Below are 14,426 nucleotides of genomic sequence, written 5' to 3'. Positions count from 1 at the left end.
TGTTTGCCACAGCATGGTGCTATAAGTTTTCTATGTGTCTATGTTTTTTCTACATAAGAACATAAGAAATAGGAGCAGGTATGGGCCTGTTAATCCTGCTCTGACATTCAACAAGATCATGGCTGATCTGGCTGTGGATTCAGCTCCACCTACGTACTTTTGCTCTATAACCCTTAATGCCCCTGCTATGTAAAAATCTAACTGTGTTTTAAACATATTAAATGACTCTCTGAGTAGAGAAATTCACAAATTCACTACTCTCTGGGAAAAACATTCTCTCCTTATTTCCTCCTATAGCTAGATGTAATTCATTGGATTGAACATATAAGTGCGTGATAGTAGTTCATTTTACTCTATTTTAACTGATAGGAATATATTTAAATAATTGGATGAGTTAGCCTGAGGGGCCTGTTTCCTTGCTGTGTTACTCTTTATTCATTTAACGAGCTTTTCCATAAATGTTTTCTTCCTATAAAATATTTTGAAATTCTTTAAATTAGGTAAATCCTTTTAAATTGATTTTGAATGCCTTGATGATCTTGAAATTTGGAAACAATTAGGAAGGCATTTGGCACAGGATGCAAAGCAGCAAGCCTGGAGCTCGACTAATCTTGTGGAGTCGCAATAGGTTAGTAACTGGACAGAGTCAGGTTATTGAATGACTAGCTTTTCTGAGCTTGCTCTCCTGATTAAAATATCAGCTCTGGATGTTTATGAGGAGGCTTATGCCACGTTGACTAGGCTGTGGGTGACTTTGCTGTGTTGGAATTTGGTGTCCAGATTGATGTTTATTTTTACATCTGGCTCATCATTTTTTTTTTGTCTAAGTCTAGTATTTTGCAGCAATCCTTTCAGAAGGCAGTTGCAAGCCAACTTCCGCTTGAGTTAGATGTAGGCCAAAATGAGAAGGGGTAGCATGACCTTCTCTGAAGAATATCAGCTCAACTAATTTTCCTATGGGACTCATTTTCAATTTTTATTAAAGCAGTTAAATTTTTATTTTATTAAAACAGTTATTTAATTAAAAACAGTTAATTAAACTGTTTTGTTAACTGTTTAATAAAACAGTTAAAAAACTGTTCTCCAACAGCTTTTTTTAAACTGTTGGCTATCCAACAGTTAAATTTTATTAAAACAGTTAAATTTTTATTCGATGTTACACTATGCTGAATATGATATTCACCACTTTAAAATGGTAGCTTTGCAAATTTAAGTTATCTCTTTGTGTTTCTCAGTGAGAAAAGTCTGAGAGAGCAGAACAACATTTTATTTATTTTTGTGCTATGACAGACTGACAGACCATGGTTTGGTTTCCTTCTCCCCAGAAATGCCCTGCAGTTTTGTTGGCTTATTTCCCCTGTGATAAATCAAATGTCTGATAGCTACTGTGATATTATTAAAGATAACTACATGGTCCTCCAGGCAATTTAGCAGGCAAAGAGATCCTATAATGTTAATAGAATACCCTTTTTCATTTCTGGACTAGTGGAGTAAGGTGCATTTATTAATAATGTTATATTCTATTTGAAATAATTTACAATTGGTGAGAGGTTGGCCTACCCTATAGATACTTTGACTGCTTTAAGTGAGCACGACCATAACGTTATCTTATGCACTCTGTGGAACAATAGAGTCTGTATCTGGATATTGTTGGCAAGCTCAGTCACATTACCCAGTCCCATCTTCCTTGAGCTGAAGCGGTGGACAGACTTTACAAACAGCGGTAGTTGAAGTGGTTAATCTATTGTAAGGGAATTCTAGAATTTTGGTTAAGTGTTGATGATAGGGCAGTCTATCACTTTGATGAGTGTTTGCAACTGGTGATGCCCTCACTGTTGTTGCCTTTGCCCTTCTTGTTGGAAACTCTCATGGGTTTTGGAGGTGCTGTTAAACAAACCATGTGAATTGGTTTAGTAATTTTGTAGATGATACATGGTGCCGCCAGGAAGCACCAGAGGTGAAGAAATGGAGTATCTATGGCAGTGGAAAAGCGTGTTGATGAATTGAACTGCTTTGCTCTGGATGGTGTCAACCTCAAGTGTTTTTGAATCTGTACACATCGAGGCAAGTGGGAAACATTTCATTGCAACACATAAGGTGCTAGAGAAACTCAGCAGGTCAGCTGCAGCTAAGGATGGAAATGGGCAGTTGATCTTTTCAGTGAAAACTGTTCATCTAGACTGCAGGCTAGAGGAGGGATAGCAAGTATAACAATTGGAGGGAGGGAGTGGAGCAAGAACTGGCAGGTGAATGCAGGGAATAGTGTTGACAGGAAGATGAGGGAGGAAGGAGAGCAGGAATGGTGTCTGAAGCTGGTTGGTGATAGGTGGAAGTGAGAAACTACTGCAGATAATAGAACTTGATAGGAGAGGAAGATGGAACCTGGAATAAAGGGGGGTGAGTGGGGAGGGAAGCCAATTGCTTCAGATTTCAGCATCTGCAATCTCAATGTTTAATGTTCTCTTGTTGGCATAATATTTGTGTGGTTGGCCTTTTTAAATTTCTAGTCATTGTTGATCCTCTGGGAGTTGATAATTGGGGTTCAACAATGACACTGTCATTGAATATCCAAAGGGAAGATGGTAATCCTTAATACATATAATCTGACAAGCATCCATCTGAAGTATTCCTTGCAAGTTTGTAGTCTTGGCCTGAATGTTGTCTAGGACATGCAACATGCCAATGTTGACTGATTTATTGTATCACGTGTTATGAATGGAAAAAAAATGTTGTGTGTTCATCAGTGAATATCCTCACCAGTGATCTTATGAAGAGGACTGTTGAAGGGTTACAACTGCCCTGAGGAATTCTTGCAGTTGGCCGTGGCGTGTGATGATTGTCCTCCAACAAACAAGATATCATTATATGGATTTATATACTGTGCATAAGATGCATAACCAACCTCCTGAGTCACTCCCTAGATTTCCATTTCCTAAGAATCAGAGTAATGGTACTGGCATTAAACAGCTGCATAGCCCACAGCAGGAAAGATGATTGAAATGACTTCTTCTGCTACCAAGAAAAATCCAATTTCAAATTTGTGCCTTTCCTCTCTAAAATTTCCTTCAATTGACAAAAGGTCACCTCTTTGGATGCAATGTGTGGATAAATGGTAGTTAGTACCTTATTAAGTCTAAATGAGCAGGAAGTTAACCTGTTAATTTACCATGTGAAATAGTTCTCCTTGTGGGCTCTGGACTGAAGGATCCCTGGCATGTTAAGGGTCATGAGTTGTAGATTTCCCCTGTTACCATGGCTTCACTTCATTCACTGCTTGGTTTAATGCATTTGAGATCACTGGTGATAAAAAGGCATAGCAAAACAGCTTTTTTCCAGAGAATATTATAGCTCACTGTGCTCATTCAGCAGCTGCTTCACATTTCTAACACTTAATTTGCCCTTCTTTGGTTATTTTTAAAGACCTTGGGATGGTTTTTTTTTTACTTGTGTTCTGTGCATCCTACTGATGGAAATATGCTGATGTATTCAGAGCAGATTTATAACACTATTTTATACTGATTCACATTCAGACTTGGATTTAGTTTAGTTTGTTGTCATATACATCAGGGTGCAATGGAACTCATTGCTTGTGTCAAGCTCAGAGAGTAAACAGTATAAATAGTAGAAATAAATTCAACAATAAATACAGCGACAAGCGCATAACAACGGAATAGTCATAGTCATACAGGCTCTTTGGCACAATTCATCCATGTTGGCTGTGTTGCCTACATTTGGACCACAGCTCTCTTTATCTCTGCTATCCATGTACATAGCTAGAGGGTTTGTAAATATCACAAATGTGCCTGTTTCAACCACTGTTTCTGGCAGCTCATTCCAAGTATGCACCACCCTTTGTGTGAAGCTGGTGCCCCTTTTAAATCTCATGTAATCTTATGTACCTCTGTAAGGTTACCCCTAAATCTTATGCATCCAGGGATTAAAAGTTAAAAGTTGTTAAAAGTTGTGATAAATTCTATATTGACAATATTCACTGCCATACCTTCATCTTCTCTCTTGGCTACCTCCTCCTTCTCCAACCTCTCCTTGCAACTTAGGATCCAGTCCAGGCAGCATCCTTGTAAATCTTTTCTGCACTCTTTCTAGTTTAATAACATCTTTACTCTAACTGAGTCACCAAAATCCATGGGCAGAGTAGGTGAACAAGGGAGACTTAAAGCAATAAGCAAATGGAAGCTCAAGACCATCATATTCCAAGAGAGCTTTTGGCTTCTCCAGTGTAAAGAAACTGAACGTTACAAGTACTGAACATAAATCATTAAACTGGATGAACATGTGTTTTGTTATTCCATCTGGAATGGATGTTTGGCTCTCTGCTTGGTGGGGATGAAAGATGTGAAATGGCATTTGCTATGTCTCCAGCAGTTTCATGGGCAATGCCATGGGAAAGGGAATGGCTGCTGGATGGAACCAGGGCAATAGCCGAGGCAATGAGTCTTCCAGAAATTTGGAAGGGAAAAGAATAGGAATATGCATCCACTGAAATCAATGCATGATGGAGCACATAAAGGCGCCCAACCCACTAGCTATCCAAGTAAGTATTTTGCTAGTCAAATAGAAGTAGTGGAAGGGAAGTTCACACAATATTTTGAATTAGCAATGAAAGTAAACCAGAACAAATATGACAAAAATTATTATCATAGTTCATTGGTCACAAAGGGAAAGAATTATACTATACAATAAAACCTTCAAATGGCCCCTTTAAAATGAAACAGTTGAGTGACCTGCTTTCTACACTCAACTTAAAGGAAGAAAATAATTTATTGTCACAGAATTGAAGGGTTCATTCATCAAAAGTTGGATATTTAAGACATAGGAGCAGAATTAGGCCATTTGGCCCTTAGAGTCTGCTGCACCATTTCATCATGGCTGACCAATTTTCACTCTCAACCCCAGTCTCCTGCTTTTTCCCCTTATCCCTTCATGCCCTGACTAATCAAGAATCTATCAGCCTCTACCTTAAATATACACACTGGGTGGCAATAAATTCTGTAGGTTCACCACTCTCTGGCTAAATAAATACCTTCTTATCTCTGTTCTAAAAAGATGTCTGACTGTGTGCCCTCTGATCTTAGACTACTCTACATTGGAAATATCATCCACTCTATCGAAGCCTTTCAACATTAGATAGGTTTCGATGAGGTCAGCCCTCATTCTTCTGAATTCCAGTGAGTAGAGGCCCAGAGCCATCAAATGCTCCTTAAATGATAAGTCTTTCAACCCTGGAATAATTCTCGTGAATTTGAAGAGTCCGGCAGTGTAATTAATTTCAGAGAAGTGCATATAGACAAGATTCAAAGGAGCAGGGATATCCAAGGCCTGGCCAGTAATATGGAATGGCTAACAAAAGAAAGAATCTGCAGCGAAGTACAAGACAAAAATCAGAAGAGATTAAAGTTCTGCCAAAGTCGTGTAGATGTTGCAAGTGTTGTGGACTCTAACATAACTAGCAAGAAAAGAAGAGCTCTACAAATGCAGAAAGGTGGATTGGAAAGCCATTCCTGTGAGCAGTGTGTAATGGAATATACATTGAAAGCCTATGCTGTGGACAAGATGAGGTATACAAAGATGTAGAAAGGGTCATTTTCACAGTAGCAGTTGATCTCAATGAACCAGGTGCAGTTAAGGTCAATGTGGAAGGAACAACCCTTAAATAAATTGATTTCAAGTTGTTGCTGCAATGCCACCCATTAACCAGTGACTTTTTAACTTGTCTTAGGAGCATCTGAAGCACGCTTTTCTGAAGCACGCTATCAGTCTCAAGATGGTGCTGTTAAATCAACAAATCTGTGTGTACCATGTTTAAGAAAGTGACAGTGAAGACTGGAAGGTGTTATTCTCTGAAGATAGTGAAAGCACAGAACCAGAAAGGTATAATATGGATTTCACTGTAATGGAGTGGAAAAGATATCATGCCATCACTCGGTTGTAGTACAGTCTGGCAGATGAAGTAGCTTACTGTGCACCCGCTAGATGATCATGAAATTCTCCTCAATGCAAGCAGTCACATTGGGTTCATAACTACAAGTGAATATCTGACGTTCCTGAAAATCAATAACCACAAGTACAAGCAGTGCACTGCTCTCAAGAAAGCAATCCCATTGGTCCCATTGTTTCTTCTTTAATTCCGGTGACATTGCAACTTATATGCTTATGTTCTTCAATTCTCTTTCCACTTGCCTCCATGAGAGGTTACATCTAGTAGTGATTATCCTGTCAAGAGACCTTTGGAACGTGAGGGGAAACTGGAACACCCAAGAAAAGCTCACATGATCACAGGGAGAATGTGAAAATTCCTTACAGGGAGCACCCTTTTTCATGATTAAGCCTGGAAGTCTTAAGCCAACCCAGGGTTTTGGAGTAGTGACAGGTGACAGTATTAACTGGTTCTTCTTGTTCCTCAAATGACTGGGAAAACTCTTGTAGTATCTTACTTAGAGGAGATCGAAAACCAAGCCTCCCATTTTCTTGCATATTCAGCCATTTGGCAAAGGCAATCAAAATGATCATGTTATGGTGCAGATACAGTGTTCCTTTGAGAAGTAAAGTAGCAGTAGGCGATAGTGAAGGCTCTAGCTGAGAACCTGCAATCAGCAGGAGAACCACTGACCATGTATAGAAATCATTCAGAAGTGAAGGCAGCTTGAATGGAGCATTATGAATATGAGGCTTTAAAAGATGTTAAATGTTTAACAGTGTATGAAGTTTAGTTTAATGTTGCTAGTAGCAGATTCTGAATAACTTATGTAATTGTAGAAGTTGCAGTAGGACAAAGTGAGACCTTTGAAGTGAGACCTCTGGAGACATCTGTGCTTGCTACGGACCAGATAGAATGTACTCAAGCCAAATGAGTGAAGTCTCTGTAGTGAGACTTTTCCAGAAAGGTCTTCCTGACATGGAGTCACTTTACACAATAGGGGTTCCATAGACAGACAAGATAATAGGAGGATGTGAAACATATCCAACAATTAAGGGTCTATTGTCTTTCATCATCATTATGTGCCGTGTCATTATGACATAGGCGATCATGGTCTCATGACTATGATTGTTCCTGGCAAACTTTTCTACAGAAGTGGTTCGCCATTGCCTTCTTCTGGGCAATGTTTTTACAAGATGGGTGACCCCAGCCATTATCAATGCTTTTCAGAGATTGTCCGTCTGGCTTCAGTAGTCGCACAACCTGGAATTGTGATATGCACTAGTTTCTCAAACAACAATCCACCACCTGCTCCCATGCCTTCATGTGACCCAAATCAGGGTCTAAGCAGGTGCTACACCTTGCCCAAGGGTGATTTGCAAGCTAGCAAAGGGAAGAAACACCTTACACTGCCTTTGGTAGGGATATATCTCCACCCCACCACTCACTATTTTCTTTACTAACTTCAACATATCATTGACCATCAGATCATAAGACAGAGAAGCAGAATTAGGCCATTTGGCCCATCAAGTCTGCTCCACCATTCAATCATGGCTATTCCTTTTTTCCTCTTCTCAGCCCCACTCTTTAGCCTTCTCTCAGTAACCTTTGTTGCCATGTCCAGTCAAGCTCTGCCTTAAAATACACTCAACAATCCGGCCTCCACAGCTGCCAGTTGTAATAAATTCCACAAATTCATCACCCTCTGGCTAAAGAAATTTCTCTGTGTTTCTGTTTTAAATCGATGCCCCACTATCCTGAGGCTATGCCCTCTTGTCCTAGACTCCCCCATCATGGGAATAATCCTTCCCACATCTACTCTGTCTAGGCTTTTCAACATTTGAAAGGTTTCAGTGAGGTCTCCCTGATCCTTCTGAATTCCAGCGAGTCCAGACCCAGAACTATCAAACATCCCTCATATTATAACCCTTTCACTCCCAGAATTAAATTCCTCTGAATCTTCTCCAATGCCTACCCGTCTTTTCTTTGATGAGGAGCCCAAAACTGTTCACAATACTCCAGGTGAGGCCTCACCAGTGCCTTATAAAGCCTCAGTATCACTTCCCTGCTCTTGCATTCCAGACCTCTTGAAATGAAGGTTAACATTTCATTTGCCTTCCTCACCACAGACTGTACCTGCAAGTTAACTTTTAGGATGTTCTGCACAAGGACTACCAAGTCCCTCTGTATCTCTGATTTTTGGATTTTCTCCCTGTTTAGAAAATACACTGCACATTTATTTCTACTACCAAGATGCATGATGTGCATGACTATGCATTTTCCAACATTGAATTTGTTTTGCCACTCTCTTGCCTATTCTCTTTATCTGTCTAAGTCCTTCTGCAGCCTACCTGTTTCCTTAACACTACCTGCCCCTCCTTCAATCTTCATACTATCTACAAACTTGGCAACAAAGCCATCTGTTCCATTATCTAAATCATTCATGTACAGCATAAAAAGAAGTGGTCCTAACACTAACCCCTGCAGAAAACCAATAGTCACTCGCAGCCAACCAGAAAGGGGTCCTTTTATTCCCACTCACTGCCTCCTACCAATCAGCCAATGCTCTAACTATGTCAGTAACTTTCCTGTAATGCCATGGGCTCTTAAATTGGTAAGCAGCCTCATGTGTGGCACCTTGTCAAAGGCCTTCTGAAAGTCCAAATATACAACATCCACTGCATCCCCTTTATCAATCCTACCTGTAATCTCCTCAAAAAATTCCAACAGATTCTTCAGGCAAGATTTTCCCTTAAGGAAACCATGCTGACCTTGTCCTATCTTGTCACCAAGTACTCCAGAACCTCATCCTTGACAATTGACAATCTTCCCAACCAAATTAGTTTAAACCCTTCCCTCCAACTCCAACAAACCTACCCATGAGAATATTGGTTCCTCTCTGGTTTAGGTGTGACTCATCACTTTCAAACAGGTCATATCTCCCACAGAAGAGATCCCAATGATCCAGGAATCTGAAGCCCTTCCCCCTGCATCAGCTTCTCAGCCATGCATTAATTTGGCAAGTCATCCTGTTTCTACCCTCACTGGTGCATGGCATAGGCAGCAATCCAGAAAATACTACCTGGGAGGTCCTGCTTCTCAGCTTTCTACCTAGCTCTCTAAGTTCTCTTTTCAGAACCACTTTGCTTTTCCTTTCTATAGCATTGGTTACGGTATGTACCAAGACATCTGGCTGCTCTCCCTCCCTCTCCAAAATGTTGTGAACGCAATCTGAGACATCCCTGACCCTGGTACATGGGAAGCAACATACCATTTGGGTGTCCCATTCACATGCACAGAACGTCCTGTCTGTACCCGTGACTATTGAGTCCCCTATTACTACCTCTCCCCTCTTCTCCCTCTTTCCCTTTTGTACCATGGACCCATGCACAGTGCCGATTACTCGGTCTCCATGGCATTCCCCTGAAAGGTCATTCCACACAACAGTATCCAAAGCGTTATACTTATTTTTGAGGGGAACGGCCACAGGGGTGTTCAGCACTAACTGCCTACTCACATTTCCATTTCTCCTTACAGTCGCCCAGCTACATGCCTACTGCAACTTCAGGGTGACGACTTCCCTGTAACTCCGATTGATTATCTCCATACTCTCCCATACAGGTTGAAAGTCATCCAGCTGCTGTTCCAGATCCCTAACACGGTCTTTAAAGAGCTGCAGCTGGATTCACTTCACACAGATGTAGTTCCCTGGCGACTCTGGGTCTCCTAGGACTCTAAATTCCGGCACGAAGAACACACAACAGCCATTTACTACACTAGGTACAGTAAGAGAAAAATAAAGGAACCTTAACAGAGGCTTACCCATAGCCAACGCCTCTTTCGAGCCTAAGCTTCTTTTGAGCCAAAGCCTGACACTCCTACTCTCATCACTGGCCAACTTCCAACAATGGCTTGTCCATACTTTTAAACAAGCGTCGCTGACCTGTGAGAAACTTCGTTGCTGTGGTCTGCTCCTGCCGTTAACTGGGCCGTTAGAATGAGCCTGCAAAGTTCTCCTTTTAAACAAGCATCGTGGGCCTGCGAGAAATCCCGTCACTGTGCCCTGCCGCTGATTGGGCCGTTGGAATCATTGGCTGTCAGCTTGAAGTTTCAATTGCCCTTAACAACTCCATTGTGAATGGTGATTTATTTTGAGAGTAATGAATTCAAACATATACAATTTGCAGTAATCAATATCCATAATTGATATTCCAGTTCCGTGTAAAAATAGTAGTTTTCTGTTCAGACCAGAACAGTGTGGGTGACAGGACCACGTTGTTCTCCTTGTGCACAAATAAAAAGAATGCTTGAGTCATAAGAGTGTGTGTGTTCAGGGCCCAGTTATTTTAGTTATTTTATTTTATTATTGGTGATGACATTTAATTTGACAGTAACTTGGAGTTTCACTGAGGTGTCTAATCCTTGGCTTTGTTATACAGGAGAAAGGAATTCAGTCCCGGTAGCCAATCGATCCTAAATCCTAGGGGGCTCCTATTTGAGCAAGGGACAGATCCTGCTGCTGGGATGTAAATTTCCTTACGTGTGGAGTAGTCAGGGTACACCACCTTAGTCACTGAAAGAGAAAAAGAGTAATGTGAAACAAACAAGGATGAGGTCACCATGGGCTGAGTTGGAGTTCCACATGAAATACCAAAAATTCACTGAGCGTGTTGCTTAAAAAGAAAGGAATTCCAAAATGTGTCTGTGTGTGTGTGTGTGTGAATCATAGCATGTCCCAGACACTAAAGAATTCTGCTTGTGTGCATGTTTGTACATTATGATCCAGGAAGCATTACATATATTGGGAAGCACAGTATATTGTATGGTGAAATGCACTAAGTGAGTGTCTGCAGATGTGTTGTTAGAGAAAGGAAAAGGTGGGAAGACTGTAAGGTGGTTTGCGTTTGTTCAACAGAAGGAAGAAACTTAGAAATAGTTAGACCAGTCCTTTAGACAAAGTAGAGAAAATGAGTAAAAGCTGGAGATGGAAAAGATACAAATAGAACAGGCAAAGATGATGGTAGCTGCTTTAAGGGGAAAAACAACAGCTAAATAAATAGTACGAGAATCTGAAGATGAATTAGATGACATTTCCAATTCTCTGTATCCCCAATTACTATTACTACAGAGCCCATAACAGGGGCCACCTCTCAATTATCCAGGATTGTTAGTGCTAGCTAGTGCTCCCACACTTCCTGTGGTCTGCAAGTGAGGAAATCAAGGATGTGGTTGGACAAGGAGGTATTGACGCCTAGAATTTGGACCTTTTTATTAGCTTTGAGAGGAGGATGGTACTGAATAGTGAGCTGTAGTTAATGTAGAGCATCCTGATGTATGTATCAGGGATAATGAAATAACAAAATGCTTGCTTGCTCAAGCGTCTGAAACACCGTGGGTAAAAGGAAGTAATGATGTTGGCTGAGTACTTCCTGCAGAATCTTTTGAAGTAGGATTGGATTTGGCAAAACCCCTCCCATGCAAATCTCAGTAACTCTTGAACCCAGAAGCAGCGAATGGCATTAAGCCTGTATTAGATGATTTCTACAAAGGGGTATTGTCATTCCAATGGTGAGTCCATGTAATACGCCTATTGCCAGGGTGGAAGCTAGCATTTTGTCCAAGAGTTCAGGACTGTTAATGAATCTATGATAGCAACCTATCCCAAAGTCCCAAACCCAGCTATGATCCTCAATTGTATTCCCGTTAATACTAAATAAAGTTGTTGACTTATGTGGGCATTATTTTCAATCCCAATTCACTCAAGTTCCCAATATTTGTTTGCTTTTACTGACAATATACTGTTGCTGGAGCTGCCTCCCACAGGGATATACTGAGAGCCCAATGGTCTTTTCCTGAACTCAGATGGAAATACATCTTGACAGATGTATTCACATCTGAATTCATGCTGCTGTAATGTGTAGAATATCTGTTTTTATGTTCCTCGGATCATGAAGCCTTTTTTACGTGACTCCATAATCCTTATGCACACCCTGGCTGACAAGCGCCACAAAGTGTCCAGAGAAAAACTGAAGCTTTGTCAACCCAAAGTGCATTATTTATGTTGAATCATGAGAGGGGCCCTTTTATTTTCTGACAAAAGGGTGAAGGCCATTGTGAGTTTGCCTAAATCAGTTCTCAAGAAGGATCTTTTCCACTTCCTTTGTTTGACTGGGTATTGCCGACAGTGGAATTTAAACAGTGCTAAACTTCAGGACTTTTACAGATCTGATATTTGCCCTGTCCCTCAGGCTCTCAGATTTTAATAAGTCTTTCCATCCGTTTGTGCTCAAAGCCTGAGGTTTTTCTCAGGCAGCACCTACTCAATGACGTGGTGACACCTATTGTCTGGTAGCCTATTACAGTACTCACCTGGAGCCTGTAGCTCAAGGTTGTCCTGGTGGCCTGAAAGTTGTGGCTGCAGATGACCATGACATATACGCATCTCCAAATCTGACCTTGGGCTACCCAGTTGTGTTATACATACCCCATGCTGTCTCTGATTTACTTAATCTAACATTTAACAGCTGCCCAAGTAACTCGTTACTGGACAGCTTTGCTGTCTGACTAGAACTAGGGGACATTGCCTCAAGATTCGGGGAGAAGATTTAGGATGGAGATGAGGAGAAACTGTTTTTCCCAGAGAGTGGTGAATCTGTGGAATTCTCTGCCCAGACAGAGTTAAGACACAGTTAGATAGATTTTTACATAGTAGGGGAATTAAGGGTTATTGAGAAAAGGCAGGTACATGGAGCTGAGTTTACGGACAGATCAGCCGTGATCTTATTGAATGGCAGGGCAGGCTCGATGGGCTGGATGGCCTACTCCTGCTTCTATTTCTTATGTTCTTATGTTCTGACATCCCTTCCCATTACTATCAGCATCAAAATGGTGATATTCCACATTGTAATCATTCAAAATCGATTGGCATTAAACGTATTGTTAGCCGAAAAAGGTGGTACTTGTGCTCATTGGCTGTGAGTATTGTATGTACTCTACATCACTACTAATACGTCCGAGAATATCACCAATTTAGCTGTGCACAACTGAGTAGAAGCTGATAAGGTTAGGGGGATTGAGAGAGAGCTGCACACTCCACTCTCTAAATGAGAACCCTTTAGTTGGCTACACTCTTAGGGGCTGGGACAACTTCATTGTACAGTGGGCAATGAGACCTGTATTTTTATTAGTTGTCATATTCCTTTTAGTCTCTTGCCTGAGATTTTACTGGGGAATGTTAGCCTGCAGTGCAGCTGCCTCCAGCATGATATAACAGCCAATTGTCTGTGACAAAACTGTCACTGAGTTTCAGAGACTCTGTGCTACTAAAATTCAGTAAAAATGTATGTTGTCCTCAGCAGGACAAAGAGGAGGGATTGTGGAAGTTGCCGTTAGGCATAGAAAGCCTGGGGCAATTGTAATGAAGCAAGACCTTTGAAGTGAGACGGCCAGAGACACCTCTGCTTACCAGATAAATTGTGGCAGTGTGTATTCAAGTCGAATGAGTGAGGCCTCTGTAGGGAGACATTTCCGGAAAGGTCTTCCTAAAACATGGTGTCCCTTTACACAAAAGGGGTGCCAGAGACTAGCGCGAACAGAGAAGGATGTGAAATGGTAGTGAGGCATAGTGCAGTGGTTGTGAAACAGGATCTGAAATGGTAGAGTAGTGGTGAGCACAATTCTTTGCTGTACAGGTAACACGAGTTCAATTCCCGCCGCTGCCTGTAAGAAATTTGTACGTTTTCCCCGTGACTGCATGGGTTTCCTCCGGGTGCTCTGGTTTCCCCCCAGTGTCCAAAGACATACCAGTTGGAATTGGTCATTGTAAATTGTCCTGTGATTAGCCTATGGTTAAATTAAAAAAAATTATTGAGTTTTCAAATGACTGCAAAAGAAAGAAAGAAAAATTATCAACCCTTCCCCCCTCCCCCTAACATATCCCTATAGAGAGAAAGAAAAAGAAAGAGAAGAAGAAAGAAAGAAAGAAAGAATGCCTGGATATCAGAAGATCCCCACAGGCTCCACGAAGTTCATAATAGCTTTAGTATATATATTTATTTCTTTCCCCAAATAACCAATAATTTTATCTTCTGAGCACCTATATATTCAATCCTGTCTTTTGTAAATAAGGGTGCCAAATTTTCAAAAATGTTTCATATTTATCTCTTAAATTATAAGTAATTTTTTCAAGCGGAATACAGCTGAAAAATTTTGTTCTTCCAACGATGTATACTTAAGTATGAATCTGATTTAAGTAACTGCAATAGCCTTTTTGGCTACTGCCAATGCAATTTTTGAGAATTCTTTCTGATATTTATTTAATTTGGGTTTCGGTTTTATCTCTTCAATATCACCTAATAAAAATAATATTGAGTTATGTGGAAGTTGTGTTCCAATAATTTGTTCCAGTAAAACTCTTAAATTTGTCCAAAAAGGTTGAATTTTAGAACAAGACCAAGTAGAATGTAAAAAAGTACCAATTTCTTGATTACAT

Source organism: Hypanus sabinus, chromosome 15 (genome assembly GCF_030144855.1).
Source record: "Hypanus sabinus isolate sHypSab1 chromosome 15, sHypSab1.hap1, whole genome shotgun sequence".
NCBI classification, from domain to species: Eukaryota; Metazoa; Chordata; class Chondrichthyes; order Myliobatiformes; family Dasyatidae; genus Hypanus; species Hypanus sabinus.
This window is presented reverse-complemented; position numbering follows the sequence as displayed.